Source organism: Sarcophilus harrisii, chromosome 3, assembly GCF_902635505.1.
Source record: "Sarcophilus harrisii chromosome 3, mSarHar1.11, whole genome shotgun sequence".
In the NCBI taxonomy this organism is placed as follows: domain Eukaryota; kingdom Metazoa; phylum Chordata; class Mammalia; order Dasyuromorphia; family Dasyuridae; genus Sarcophilus; species Sarcophilus harrisii.
Window position 1 is genome coordinate 95504808 of NC_045428.1, and position 16127 is coordinate 95520934.

General features: G+C 32.9%; 1 long non-coding RNA gene across 2 annotated transcripts; it reads right to left on the bottom strand.

Moving 5' to 3' along the window:
- Nucleotides 1–1050: 1050 nt before the first annotated feature.
- On the bottom strand, nt 1051–8301 carry LOC116422257. Of its 2 annotated transcripts, XR_004232820.1 has the most exons (4): nt 7884–8301; nt 5971–6034; nt 5523–5740; nt 1051–1805 (listed from the first exon to the last, which is right to left on the bottom strand). It is a non-coding gene; the product is annotated as an uncharacterized LOC116422257 (long non-coding RNA). The 2 variants fall into 2 exon arrangements; XR_004232821.1 differs by lacking the exon at nt 5523–5740.
- Nucleotides 8302–16127: the final 7826 nt, after the last annotated feature.

The window sequence follows — 16127 nt, forward strand, 5'->3', positions numbered from 1 at the left end:
AAATTTAGAAGTTTCTTATTGTTGTTGTTGTTATTTTGTTTTTAACTGCTCTGTGATGGACAGAATGAATATCAAGTTTCTCCATGACAAATTCTTGGGATCTGTATCTTGAGACAAGTCTATCTAGTACCAACTTTATGAAGTCTATGCATCACCTGTTAGCACACTTCTGACTATTCCACAAAGATTTACTTGCAATGGATTTCTGTTGTAAACCCACCCTAAACTCTCCTAGAAGGAAATCTATTAATCAGCCACAGGGGAGCTCACCCCATATTGGACCCCATGAGGATTCTGAAAGTATACTCCATGGAGCATTTCAAACGCCTCTGGCAGTCAAAGGTTTTTGATATATTATACCCAATTGCAATCTTCATGCTGAGTGAGGAGAGAAAGTCTGTGGAATGCTTAATGTGGCAATCTATAGCTGCCAAAAAGCAAGAGTTTAATTTTATATATTTTTTTATTTATTTAACCTGACAGAATCCCACTTATCTCCTAGAGTTTTAGAACTGGAAAGCCCACAGAGCATCTGTTTTTTTGGCAGGTAAAGAGGCTGCCTATTGATAAATAGTGCCTACAATAAAGAAGAACCATAAGACACCACATTTCTCAACTTATTTTGAGGTTAATTGGCCTTGAACTTTGTGTAATGCTGTGTGACCATAAAAATGATTGGATTAGTGTTTCCCTGTATCCCGAGGCCCCCTCTGGATCATTTGAGGGCACCCTTCCCATTTTCTTCATATTAACTTTTTCCACTCCTGTGGACTCTTCTTCATTTAAACATACATCTTTCTCATCAGTCTGCAAATCAATTGTGTTTAGTTACTACTTACTCAAGGCCTTTAAATCTCTGTCCTAGGCACAATAAGGGAATAGAAGAGAAAATACTTGATTGAAAGGAATTTGCCATCTAGGTTCAAAAGAAATAGAAATTCAATCTGGTCACAGGGAAGGTAAAATGTTTCTTAGAGAGTTGTTGAACAATTTTTTTTAAAAAATGAATACATGAATATATAAACATAAAGAAAGGGGGGAAAAGAAAGCAGGAAGGGGAGGAAGAGAAAAAAGAAGAAAAGAAAGAAGGAAAGGTGGGAGAGGGAGAGGAAAATAGGGTCTTCTTTCCTGTATTAGAAGTGGGAGGATGAGGCGAGTATTGAAGAAGATAATTGTTTTACATTTTCAATTCTTACAAATGCAATGATATATTTCTATTAGATTAACAATTGATAAATTAAGTTTTACATTAAATACCATATTTTTTAAAAATCATTTTATACATGGTTATATGAAGGAATTTTGTACATTTACTGTATAATATAGTGCTGTATAGGCACCTAATATATGGCATTAGTAAATAAATTTTAAAATTTTCCAGGTGTATTGGAAAAGAACTTATAATTGGTTGAAGATACAATTATCCCCTCTACACAATCATACAAAAATTTAACGACTAATGAAATTTTCAAGTCTACAATTATATTCTTCAATAGGAAAGGATTTTTGCAATAATAATTTTTTTCCCCCATTGATGTCTCTGCTTCCAGTCTCTGTGTTTTCCAATTCGTTTTCACCTAGCTTCAAGTGGATTTGATTATATCATTCTACTACTCAAAAATTTTCAGATTCCCTGTTATCTGTAGAATAAAGCAGAAAATCTTCAGTCTGTAATTTTAGGAGCTACAGAATCTGGTTTCCATTTACCTTTCATTCTTCTTCCAAGTCATACATTTTCACAGTCTTCCTGGCAGTCAAATTGTCCAGCTACTTGTTCACACATAATGCATTCTATCCTTGATCACCTTTGAAAACAAACAAACAAAACTCAAAATCTTTATTCTTTTGAAGCATAGCTCAAATGCAGCCTTTCTTATTCCTCTAAATTACTGGTGCTTTACACTTAATGTATTCATCTCCTATGCAAATATCCATGTAAATGACTCCCTCTAATAGCTACTTGAAGGCAGGGACTAATTCATTTTCATTTTTGTGATCCTAGCACAGTACCGTGTACAGGGTAGGTGCTTAATAAATGCTTGTTGAATTCTTCTAACTTTTTCACACCACATCAAACCAAGGATCACAAACATATGTTAACATTTTTCAGTAATAATTTTTTCATTCTAAAAATATTTTTGTGCAAGTATCAACTATCTTCAGCTCAATCTGAATTTTAGCACCTTGATATTTAGACACTAACATTTTAAAAAATATTTTCTTTTACCATGGCAATTCACATAATATTAACTGTGAGATAAATTGATGAAAATCTGAAATATCCATGCATCAATTTATTCTACAAACTTTGATAATCAGATAAAAATAATAGTATTTATCTATTGGTAAATACTTTCTAATTATGAAAATAAATTATTGCAATTTGAAAGATATTCCTCACTCTCTTAATAATATTTGTAAGCTATCATTCACATCTGAGCATTTCTCACTCAAAAAGTTAATTTGTTTCATCCCCAGAAAGGACCACTCTGTTTATGTTCATTCTTTTGCTAGGAGGAGAAACAACTGAAGCAATATTCATATTCATTAGACACAGTGGGGAAAAGTGATTGATTGATTGATTGCTTAATATTTAAACTGTTCATCCATGTGAATTGAATTAACTGTTCTGTTGATAGGGCAACTTCGTCATGCACAATGCTTAGACAGATTAAATGACAAATTATTTCATTAAAACACATTTTGGTGTTCTTGATTGTTGTTTGTTATTCACATAAAATTGTGATGATGATTACTCTGTCATATATTTAAGAAGCTTAAATGATGTCCCTTTAATTTAAATAACAGTTTCAGGACATAGAAGAGAAATGACAGGACATGCCAATTGCAAGGTAGAGAATGAATAAGAAAAAATTCTGGTAAACTAAGCAATCCTCATTTAAATAATAATCTTGTCTTTACTTATTTTGTACATAAGGGCCATCAAACAAGACAATATCTTCTTACATTTTAATTCATTCTTATTCCCTATGATCTTCAAGTCCCCACTTGACCTAATTTCAAATACTTCATTTTACTATTTAGAGAGAGAGAAACAGAGAGAGACAGAGACCCAGAGTAGAGAGACAGAGGCAGAGAGATAGAGAGAGACAGACAGGTAGATAGAGAGATTGACAGAGAGACAAACAGAGAAAAAGAGACAAAGACAGAGAGACAAAGAGGAGGAGAGAGACACAGAGACTGATAGAAAGACATAGAGAAAGAAAGAGAGAGATAAAGAGAAACACAGAGAGAGCTTACTGTAGTAATAAAAAAATGGCTAACTGGAGTCAGGAAACTTGAGTTCAAATCTTACCTCTTCCTAGCTGTGTGACCCTATGTCAGACTTTTAATCCTTGTGTAACTGAGTTGCCTCAATTGTAAAATGCATATAATAATCAGTACCTTTCTCCCAGGGATATTGTAAGAATCACTTAATACAGTTGCTTGCACATGAGTAAACCTATATAAACATTTATTCCCTTTTCCCTTCCCTTCATATTCTGCCTCTGATATGTGTTTAAAGCTGTGTAAGTTATAGCAAGTCATTAATCTAAGTCTTAGTTTCCTCATTTGAAAAATGGATATAATAGTTGCTAACTCACAATGTAGTTGTGAGGCTCAAATAAGAAGACTCATTGTAGTTTTACAAACCTTATAATTGTTATATATAACTATATAACAGTTATATATAACTGTTAGCTATTAGTATTAGCCTAATTGACTTGACTATGGAAATAGTATGTTTGTGATACTTTTCTAAGAATTCTCTTTTATTATGTTCCCTAATTTTGGGGGGATTGGCCTAGGTCTATTCAGTTCTGGTCCTTCAATTAAATGTGTAGTATAGATATGTAATAGCCTGCTGAACTAATTAGCATATATTCCACCTGGGGCAATATAATGATCCTTCTGCAGCCTGGGAGGTTCCCTCCTCTTTGCTACTTTAGGGAGTTTATATTAGACCAAAAGGGGCACAATCAATCAATCAAAGCCCTCCAAGTCCCCACGTATGAAATATCTAATTTCTTCAGAGCTTTGACTACCTGCTTTATACATTTGTATCTTTCTCTAGTTAACCTCAGGCCTCTTTCTGTTGGAATAAAAATTCAGATTAGTAGAAATGTTTAGGTAAAGAAGCAGCAGAGTATTGCAGTGTTTCTTGATTGGGAAAAGACCAGACTTTTTCTTGGAATAGTTTTCATTTCTTAAAGAAGTGAGTATGACTGGCAGCTTTAGTCCATGTCTTCTTCAAGAGAGGCTCATTGTTTGGGTTTTAATGGCTCTGAGGTTAAATAGTAATTGTTCCAATTCTAGTTAGAAACTCTGAGCATCTTCCCCTCCCAGATTAATTCTTCTGAGAAGGCAAGATAGGCCATTTGTTCCCTCAGTTCTCAGCTAACTTTTAGTTACTGATTGAGTGTTGCCTCTGGCAAAGTAAAATCTAGGAAAGAACTTAAAAAGGCTAATGTTTCCCAGTGTACCTGGCTTTATCTCCTGCTGTGATTTATGTCTGGCCACAGGGTTCTGATGACTGGAGGAGACAGGGAGGCTAATGACTTTGCCCAGTTCTGCCTCACTTAAATCCAATTCACACGCAAGTCATGATATTACTTTCCTAATGCCATAGGTTTCTCTTCCAGAAGAAAGGACAAACAACAAACAAGAAATAATCCTCAACAAAATATCTATCTCTCATTTATGTCACAATTCAGTACTACTGCTATTACTATTACCACTATTAATAATAGTTAGCATTTATATAACACTTACATAGTAGTGTCAGGCACCATGCCAAACTCTATAATTATTAACTCATTTGAGACTCACAAATGTAATGTTCTCTAAAATATAATGTTCTCTGGGAATAGGTTTCTTAGGGGGCTTCTGGAGGCAGCCTTCGTTTCAGTTCAGTAATCACAAGTGCAGCCAGGAGTTAAAGTCCAAATCCTTTATTGTCTCCTTCAAAATCTTATCTCCTTCATTTGGGGATCAGCTAGTTTTCTGGAGGCTTTCCGGATCTTGGTTTCAGTGTTCTTCCATAGGACAGTCTGACACCACTTCTCTGTCTTCCTTAGTTCTGCCCAACTGCCTTCTCTGACTTCTGAATCTGCTGACCTAATCCTGGCTGAGGCTCCCAGAGCTTCTAGTGGATATGTCCTTTCTGGTCCTGACAGCTCCTCCTTATATGTTCCAAACTGAGTATATACCAATCATTATATCACTAGGAAACCATTATTTGTTGTAGGATTAAATCAATGCTAAACTAGATTTAACCACTGTCTCCTCAATTCCACTTACTTAGCACCTTGTTTCAAGTTCTGGTCCATAACACACAACAACCCTGGGAGGTAGATGCAATTACTGTCCACATCTTACAAAGGAGGAAACTGAAACAAACAGGTTAAATGATTTGCCCAGGGTCACATAATTAGTAAGTGTCTGGGACTAAATTTGAATTTAGGAAGATGAGTCTTCTTGACTCCAGGCCTAGAACTCTCTCTGTGGTTCTGAATACCTACCTACTTTTACTTTCCCTTTTCCCTTTTTCTAGTTGTCCCTAATTGGCAATTATTTTTCTCTCAGCTCTTGATTTGTTCCTTACTTCCTCTTCTTTGCCAGGTATTCAAAATCACTTTCTGTTTCTGAATGTGTTTCTGCTTTCATATTAAGTTCCTTATGCAAAAGGAGAATGGATTTATTTCTAGTTCTGATTGGTCGATTCAAACATGAAGCATTCCTACAAAACAAAGGAAACTAGTTTCAAATATCAATGGATACGCAACACTGACTGATGGTGAGAAATAAACAAAGAAAAGGAGAATTGGTGAATGATGACATATGAAGGAGGGAAGGAAGAGAAGATAGAAAAGGAGCAAAATGAGACACCATGAGATGGACATATCTAGAGAGAAAGGAAAACAGAAAAAGGCAGCAACTAAACTACTTGAAGAGGCAATAAGCATATACCTTGATTTCCATGTCTATAAAGACATTTCTTAGTTACATTCTTGCCACTCAAATATTCAGTAAACTGCAAAAGAAAGATAATATTTTGGAAGGAGAACAAGAAAAAGAAAAGATTATTATTGACATTTTCAATTACTGATAATATCCAGTATTTAGTAGCCTGATGGAAAAGGTGGTGTTCCTTTTTTGAATTCAGAATTTTCACAGCATGAGTCCTTCTTCCAAATTTAAGAAATACTAACTTTATTTTCTTATCCTGTACAATTTTCAAGAATGATCTTCTACTAATCCTTTATAAAAATTCAAATAAATAGAGTATTACAGGGGTGTTAAATTATATATATATGAGGACTACCTCTAAATCTTTGTTCACTAAAATTTTTTTTGCAAATTTGGAAAACTGAGAAAGCTAGAAGAATCATTTCTACCTTATTCTTTCCTTTCTATTAAAGTTTGGGCTAGTTCCTTTTTCATCTGCAATTTCTGACCAAATTCTGTACTAACTAAAATTATGTTGTGCAGTTTCAATTTGAGTGGGTTGGGTGGTTTTTATTTTCTTAACTAATTCCTCTTTCTTATCTTCATAGCCTCTAAACCTGGTGTGACCTACAAACTACCTTTCTTTAACATGTATTTCAAGAGCACCTGAAAAAAGAAACAAGATTAAACCTATTCAAAGGAGAGCAGATTCTTTACTCCATTAACCAATAGTTATAGGGCTTATTTATGACATGTAAAGTGACATACCAGATGCTTAGCTCAAGGCTAAATAAAATGATCACTTCATTAAAATATCTTCATTTCATAATGCATGGATGGTGCAAAAAGAAAAAAAAATACACAACACTATTCAAAGTAACAGAAAGGCAGGATAGTAACCCTGACTCTTCCTTTAATTAGTCTAATAACCTTAGACAAATTTCTTTAGTTTCCTCATCTTTCCTCACAGAGGTTTTTGTTAGGATCAAATAAATGAATATAGATGAAAAAGCACATATCATATATCATTATGTTCAACAAACAAAAGGAAACATATCACTGCTCTGTGCTATCCTAAGTTTAAATCTTTATTTTTCATTTAAAGCTAACATTTTAGAATAAGTCATAATGACATTCTTTATTTTTTATATGCTACATTAAAAACTAAATTGACTATATCATAACATAAAATTGAATATATTATTACATAGCAGTAGTTAGGTGGTATAGTATAGAGACCAATAGGTCTGGCATCCAGAAGAGGAGTCTTCCTGAATTCAAATCTAGTCTTAATTATCATCTATGTGACCCAGGGAAAATCACTTAAATCTGTTGTCTTAGTTTCCTCATATGCAAAATGAGCAGGAAAAGGAAATAGAAAAATACTTCAGTATTTCTGTCAAGAAAACCCCTAATGGGCTCATGAAGAGTCAGATGTGACTGAAAAGCAATAACAACAACAACAAAATAAAAAATAAAATAAAAACATAAAAAAATTGATTATAGTCATCAGAATCAACTGTCTGAACAAAGTCTTCTCATTGGCTAGAAAATTACAAGGGAATACATATGAGAAAAATAAAGATGAGAAGAAATTCCGTATGGTTAAAGCAATTCCAATTTATTTAAACAAGTTGCAGAGTAATATAGGGTAAAGGATGCTGCCTCTGCCTTTGGTTCAATTCCAAGGTACCTTTTCAAGGCTGGGTAAATAATTTAATATCTCTGAGATTCAAATTCTTCATCTTGGAAAATGGACAAAAGTACTTTTCATATTATTCTTATTATGTTCTACAGCCATTTAAGTTATGTAAAAATAGCTATACCAAGGCTTTACAACATTGTTTTTATTTTGAATATGAACACTTTGTAATATGGACCATTATAGAAGCTTCAAGAAGGGGGTGGGGAGAGTAATTCAGCATGAAACATACCTGCGGTCATCTCTTCATAAGCCCAAGTGAAGGAAGATTCTGTGGGCATTTATATGTAAAACTTGAAGGAAGACAAAAAAACTGTCATGAAATATTTAACAAGTATGTACCCACTATGATAATGCTACACTGGATAAAGTGTACAACAATATACAGAATAGTCTACAATCTTATGGAGCTTGTAATCCTCTGAGAAGATATAAAATATACACAGATGAGTAAGTATAAGGTAATGAGAAGAGGAGAGTTGGGTAATCAACAAAGATTTCAAGCAGGAAGCAACAGTCAATCTTGACCCTGAAGCAATATAAGGATTTAAATTTATTTATATAAACAATGAAAAAGGAAGCTACCACATTTGGACTCTTATCACCTCACTTCATGATGTCCTATACCATTTAAAAATAAATTCTGGGAAAAATAGTAATTGAATATTTATAGAATACATATATCACATGATCTTTCTTTTTTTCTTCTTAATGGTATTTTATCTTTTCAATTATATGTGAAAATAATTTTCAACATTCATTTTATAAGATTTTAAATTCCAAAATTCTCTGACTATGCATACATTTATGAAATCCATAATGAAAAAATAAAAAGTGAACAGGAAGACTTAAACACATATTAAGTGTTCTACAATGGATCATACATCAAAGATAACAAAATTAAACAATGTATAGAAAATAAATACATGGTTTATTATAATATTTACCAAGCAAAATATATTGAAAAGAAAACAAATAAATAATTTGCTGTGGAATAAAATAAGGACTTTAATAAGATAACTCATAAGACCATATAAGATACCATGACCTATGAAAACACAAAATTTTAACAACTTACTAAGTATTAAAATCAAATCAGGCATACAGGCAATGATGCTCACTGTAGCATGTCTAATGGAGGATGTCTAGCACAAATTCCAAAAAATGAGTGTTTATTGATGGCAAAGGTTTCCAGATACTCCTGCTTGTGGATTACAATTACCTGAGTATATGAGATGCAGAACTCTGGAAGATTTTTTTCACTGAAATCAGTAATGAATCTAGAGAAACTAGCCAATCAGTACCATAAAAATGGGAATGAAGGACAAATTTTATCCAGATTTTGGTATTTAATTAAAATACATCAGTGGAATTAACATCTCCATATGCATATATTGCATTGACACTACAGATAGAAATTAACTTAGCACAAAATTTAATAGGAAGAGCATCATGTATTACATTTAGGAAATAATATATCCCATCAAAGAGATCACTATTAAGAATTTAGCTTTGAAAAAGAAATGTGCAAGAATGATAAGATCAGAATGACACAAAATCTGCACCAATGCAAACTGACATCTTTATAAATGACTAAGATAGAACATAGGATAAGGTTTATCTACTGTTTATTGTTTTAAAAGTATTGGATTTAATATAGTAACTCAAATAATATCTCAACAAAGTATTTCAAATGCATGCATCAAAGTTATACAATACTCAGTGATGGATTTTGATTGTGCAGCCCTACTTTTCTCAGTGATCAGATGATTACTAAATCATATGCTCAATTAAATATATTCATCAGTGTCAAAGAAGTTGGCTTATGCCCAATTTAAATAAAACATGGATTTTCTGTCAATACTGAAGATTTGCAAATCAACAGAATATTTTACTAATTTCATTGAGATTGTTAAAAGGCTTAGGGAATAACAGTCATTGAATGTAAAGTTCCTGAGAACAAGATTCGTTCTTGAGTTATGCTTTTATGTACCTAACATAATTGAGCCACAGGAAAACAATAAATATTTGTTGATGGATTATATGAAAGAAATCAGCTTAACCATCCATACCAATAATAACAATAACAACAATAATAATAAAGGTACATTGCCCTGAAAATTATATGAAATTTGAAAGGCAGATAATCTATTGAGTTAGGCAGGCACACACAGCAAAAAGGCAAGAATCTAAATCCAGAATTGAATGGGGAAGATAATAAAAAGTCAAATATATGGGAATTTTAACAATTTACTCAATTATCACAAATTGTTTACTTTCCCCCTCCAGCTCATAGAGATGTACACTATGGAATATTACTGGAATATTACCATTTTGGAAAAACTAGGACGACCACCCAAAATAAGATGAAATACCTGGCAGACAATATGGGGTTCTGAATGGAGGTGTACCATTTAGCTCCCACTTGCTTTCTATTTTAGCAAAACTTGAAATTTGAAATAGACTAAGTCATGATCAATAAATCTAATGAGAAATCAAAGTAAGTGACTTCTTGAATTCAAAAAACTCTACAAAAAGTTATTCAAAAGCTAATAGGTTGTTACTAAGTGGGACCTCCAGCAAAGCCAGTGCCAGTACAGACAAAGTAGACTATAGCCTCCTATAATGGTCTTTAGCCTGGCAACGTGTCTAGAAACAGATTCAGAAAATTTGTGTAACTTGACAGACTGTATCTGGAGACAATAAGATTGAAAGCCCCCTATGTCTCCCAAAATATTAGTGTTCAGAAAGGCCCAAAGTAATCAGAAAGCTCCAGGGAAATCAGAAATTTCAGGGTTGTCAGAAACCTACAGCTGGGACCTTGTAAGCCCTGGGAAGTATCAGTGACAAATGAGGTATGACAACACTCAGACCGGAACAGCCTACTATCCCAGGGCTTCCCAAGTCCATACCATTCTTTTCTGAGTCCTCAAAATAGACACTGAAAGTTTAGCCCTCTTTTCTCAGAGATCCAGGAAGATGGAAGCCTGGGAGATAGAGATCAGAGCAAGAGTCCAGGTGACTAAGGGCAAGAATAAATACAGTGAACAACTCTAGTCCAAATTGCAGCAAGGGTTAAGCTAAACCTTAACACAAAAAGAAAATTCATAAATTTTATAATTTTAAAATAATTCTATATATTTAATTTTATACATATATATAGATGAAAAAATTGAAGCAAATAGGGTTAAGTGACTTACCAGGCTCACACAGCTAGCAAGTATCTGAGGCCAGATTTGAAGTCAGGAAGATGACTCTTCTTGAATCCAGACATGGCATTCTATCCACTATACAATCTAAGTGACTAACAAAAGCAATGCCATTATTGTAATTTGAAGGGAGGGGAAAAATTAGGTACAAAAATCAGATCTTAAAAGTTATTTTCTCTTAAATCTGTAAAATGACAATTTCTAGACTATACATTTATATCTGGGCACAGAGTAAATGAGAATTCAGTTCAAACTTCCCATTTTACAAGTGAGGAAACTGAGGCTCTTTGTAATCAAGACTTCTTGAGGTCATGCAGGTAGTAACTTGCAGAATCAAGATATTGTTATGCCCTTTGACTAAAATTCTGGTACTATTTTAACTAAACCATATGTTTCTCAACATTGAGGGCACAGGAACGTGTATCAATAGATATTATAATAGATGTTTGGCCAGAAGTTCTGAATTACTGTTAAAAAAAAATCATCACCATGACATCTTTATCTATCTAAGTAGGAATATCAATATCTATTATTCAAGTCTCTCCTGAAATAAGGTCTTCAGTAAAATTCTTGTATAAATTGTGACAAGTAAAGTCCATAGTATTGAATTATTATAACAAAATTGTTGAAATAATTTAAGGCAAAAAAATGTTCTGTATCATCCTTTTGGCCAAGAAATGCATTTAAAATTATCAGATTATGCATTAAAATTTTATTAGAACTAAAGGTTGTACTTTAAACACATGTTTTATTTTCTTATTCCCTAATCATATATTCATAAGGGTCAAAGAGCCTAAAAGAAAAAAAAAAGCAGTATTAAGAAAGTCCTATAGAGTCCCTTTCATAGGTAGCTATCCATCTATTACCTAAATATTCAGAATAAAGGAGACAATCCCTTCTCTGAGTAATGTGACTCAAAACATCCTGTTGTTTTTTTTTTTTAAATGAGGGGCAAGGATCACAAATTCATACTTTTAAATCAGTGCTTCTGAGTAATGTCCAAAGGCAATTAATGGTTCCAATAAAATGATTTCTGCTAATTATTTCTGGCAATCAGACATTTCAAAATGTTTTTAAAACCTGAGTTCCATTTAGTAATTTTTTTAGATTTTTAAAACAAAAATTGTCTTTCCTAAGTATTTTTGGATCAGTATGAAAAGCATAAATCAGAAACTGAGCAAAAGAACATTTTAGATATGGCTATTTTTTGATCCATTGATCTTTGATATTATGACTTTTGTATTTCCTATTGGTCATATAAATCATATTTAATACAGAATAAATCAATAATAAATCATTAAATCATAAAATTAGGCCCATATGATAATGCTTTTTTTCCCTTTTTCTTTTCCTAAGTGATACTCATAGAATTACACTTCAAAAGGTTTATGAAATGTGGCCTTAAGAAACGCACAGTGACCAAATGTTAGTAAACATTATAAAAAAACAATAATTTCTATATTAGTATGGAGAACCAGTATCAAAAACCTGAAGAAAAAAATTGAATGTTCCCTGGAAGAAATGGAAAAGGTTAAAATTCATCATTTTAACTGATAGGCTTTCTTTGAGAAATAACTGATGCAAAGAATACCAAATGCAACCTTAATTTGATGCTTTCCAAATGCATTCCTCAAATATCATAACTCTTTTCAATGATAAACAAGATTCTCATACTAATTATGGATCCCACAGTTTATTTTATTTAAAAAAGATACATATAGTTATATCATATACCTATGTGTATAGTGTATGGATATGTATATAATATGCACATATATCATGTATTTATATCTATACATGTAGATATTTACTATAAATATAAATAACCTTTGGTGCTTCATAATTTGATATTATTCAATTTAACTTTCTGTTTAATTTCATAAATCTCATGTTTAAATTGAGCTTGAAATTATCTTTCATGTTGCCCATGAAATTGGAGCAATCCTTACTCCTAAGATATGGAAAACCCATAGGTATCTAAACTATAGTATGGAGTTAGAATCAGCAGAAATCTCTTCTACTTCTCTTCTTCTTAGTCCCTGCTGTTCCTCAGCTGTTGGGAAGTGGTGTAAGTAAGTGAGGTCAGCTACTTTTTTCCCATTTCTTAGCCAAAAGTAAACAAGACCTAATAGGAAAAAAAGGCCAAGATCAGTAATTTTCCTTTGATTATATCCTCAGTCTAATTGGTTACAGTTTTTTCTCCCATTTTCCCATATAAATCATTTAGTATCCATTGCCTGTTCAACTGTATTAGTCTTCCTTTTCCTACTACTCATAAGAAGATGCAGAGTTAAAACCAAACACTTTCTATTTAAAAACTATTTCCAACTGCCTTTGCTTTGGAATTTCTGTTTTTCTGTTCTATTCTCAAGGTTCTGGATTTATATCCATGAGCCTTAAAATGTAGAAAGACAGCAAGAATAGTAGCAACATTCCCTACCAAAATCCTTTTCTGATTTCCTGTAGCATGGAAATGAAACTAGGCCATCTAAGGCTAACAGTAGAGCAAAAACAAAACAAAACAAACAAAAAAAAAAACAAACAAAAAGTCTGGCATTGTGGGAAAAGACGGAAGAACTTTAAGGATGTGCAGAAGAACAGAAATCTACACTGTTATCCAAAACCTAGAAACATTTAGAGTCTTACAACCAAAATTTAGCCACCAGAAAAGGTAATGATTTCTTCTTGGCTAGAGTAAATTTAAATATTATAATATAGAGAGGCAATGATTTACTATTGTAAAGGAAGTGTCAATTCTGATTAGATTATGAATATTTGAAAATCAAGGCTTATGTAGAAGCAGCATTTATGTAGAGGAAGATTATTCATACCCAACATCTTATTATTTTCAGCTTTTTCATAAATGTAGCTTGTAAATTCAGAAGCAGCTATATGTACTGTGGATAGAGCACCAAACCTAGAGTCAGTAAAACCTAAGTTTAAGTTTGACTTCAGATACTTAATTGTGTGACTCTAGACAAGTCATTTTACTTCTCTGGGCCTCATTTTTCTCAACAGTTAAATGGGGGTAATAACAATAACTACTTCTCAGGATTACTCTAAGGATAAAGTTAGATGTTTATAAAGTGTTTTTACAAACTTTAAAGTATTGTGTAAATGCTAACATTTACACTACCACAGCTATTATTATTATTATATATTAGTGACCCAGAAAACGTTCCCATTTTAAGCATCAAGGAAGTTGAATGAAATCTCTAAATTAATTTTTTCTAATATTCTTCCCACTTTTTAATACTTTCTATCCCTTAAAATAAATAATTATAGAATCCCTAAATTAAAAGTCAGTGGATATTTTTAATGTTATCTTCAGAATTCTTTAAAAACTTTTTTTCTAGGGGCAGCTAGATGGTGCAGTGGATAGAACATTGTCCCTGGAGTCAGGAGAACCTGAGTTCAAATCCAGCCTCAGACAATTAACACTTACTAGCTATGTGACCCTGGGCAAGTCACTTAACCCCAGTTGCAACTTTTCTCTTTATCTAAATGTTTACCTATAGTCTTGTTTGAAGAAAAGACTAGGCTAATGATCTGGACTAGCTAGGCAGCACTACTATTCTGTGTGCAATTAGCTAGATGGCTATGTAACATATTCAAAACAGTTAGGGTATGTTTTACTAAAATAATTTGGAATAACTATGAGGCATGGCTTATTCTTCTACTGATTTCTAGGGCTGAGTTTGCATTAGAGTTGCTTTATAGCAGAGATGCAAGCTGTTTTCACCCCAAGACTGAAGCCAAGAGGATCAGGATCACTAATGTACCATCTCCAAAACTCTTCTAGCCTTTCCACATAATGAACAATCAATATTCTGCCTTGAAAATTTTCACATAAAGTCTCCATAGGGCATGAATAAAGTGAAATATAAGTTTGTCTGTGAAGTGTCTGCTAATCAAAATCAAACAAAATTTACATTTCTTGGCAATTCATGACCTCTTTTATGATATTAACAGTCATGATTTCTATTTCCATAATAACTCAATAACACAATTGTTATTAGCAGTATGTTCCTACTGTTAAATATAATTTCTTTAAATGAAAGGTATTTAGCAAATCTTACAAAGAATATTTTAAATAGTAAAGGTTTAAAAGTGACTTCAAGCAATATATATCTTGTGTATTCATTGCCTCAATTGCTACTTACTCTTAATCACTGAATAGATGTGACCTCAGTCAAATTGAGACCTGTTGAAGCTCAAGATCTCCCATTTCTTCCAGAACCATCTTCAGTGTCTTGATCTCTATCTTGCCACTTGACCCAGATGGCTCTTCAGGGGAAAGTGAGGCAGGTGACCTTGCACAGCCCTTATTCACTTAAATCTAATATACATGTCATGGCATTACTTCCCTGATGTAAATGGTCTTCTTTGAGAACAAAGGACAAACAACAACTTCTGTGCAAAAAATAGTATACTTTTTATATGAACATTTACTACCACTAAGGCTCTTTTGTTCAGTTGTTAGAGCATAAGACTAATAAAGTCAGTAATTACTTTTATCCTCAAGTGTGAATGTTCCACAATTCCAGAATCCAGCCCTGATGGTCTGGTAGTTGGCTTGGAAGTGCATGGCCTTGATCATTTGGAGAGTGAGATAAAGGATTATGAATGGTCTTGCAAATCTGTCCCCACTGCTGGGCAAATAACTCGAAGTGTATACTTTTTTATTTTTTAATTGTCTCAGCCACATTTGACTCTTCATAACTCCATTTGGGATTTTCTTGGCAAAGAGACTAGACTGGATTGCCATTTTCTACACCAGTTCATTTCATATATGAGAAAACTGAGGCAAACATTATGAAATGTCTTACTAAGGGTCATATGGCTAGTAAGAATATGACGGTAGATTTGAACTCAGATCTACCTGATTCCAAGCCTAGGATTCTATCCACTTGATCACCTGCCTGTCCCTAAAGTATACTTAATGTATTGAATCAAAAGGTCTTATTTCTGGGGATGTGATGGTTTTCATTCCCTGTGATTCTGTCAACACTATTACTCACATCCTTCTGCTGAGTCAATTTCATGATACTCTTATGTAATCATAGCAAATTTGTTCTAGAACTAGTGCTTTCCTTTTCCTCTCCCTTTCCAAATCCCTTCTTTATATATTATTTCATTAAACTTCAACATATTTTGTATTGAGTAATTGGTGCTAGCCAATACAATAATATAAAATAGAATCAATCACTATTGTCATAATTGTACCTGATTTTAGAGTATCTGAAGAATGCTAAACATTGATCCTA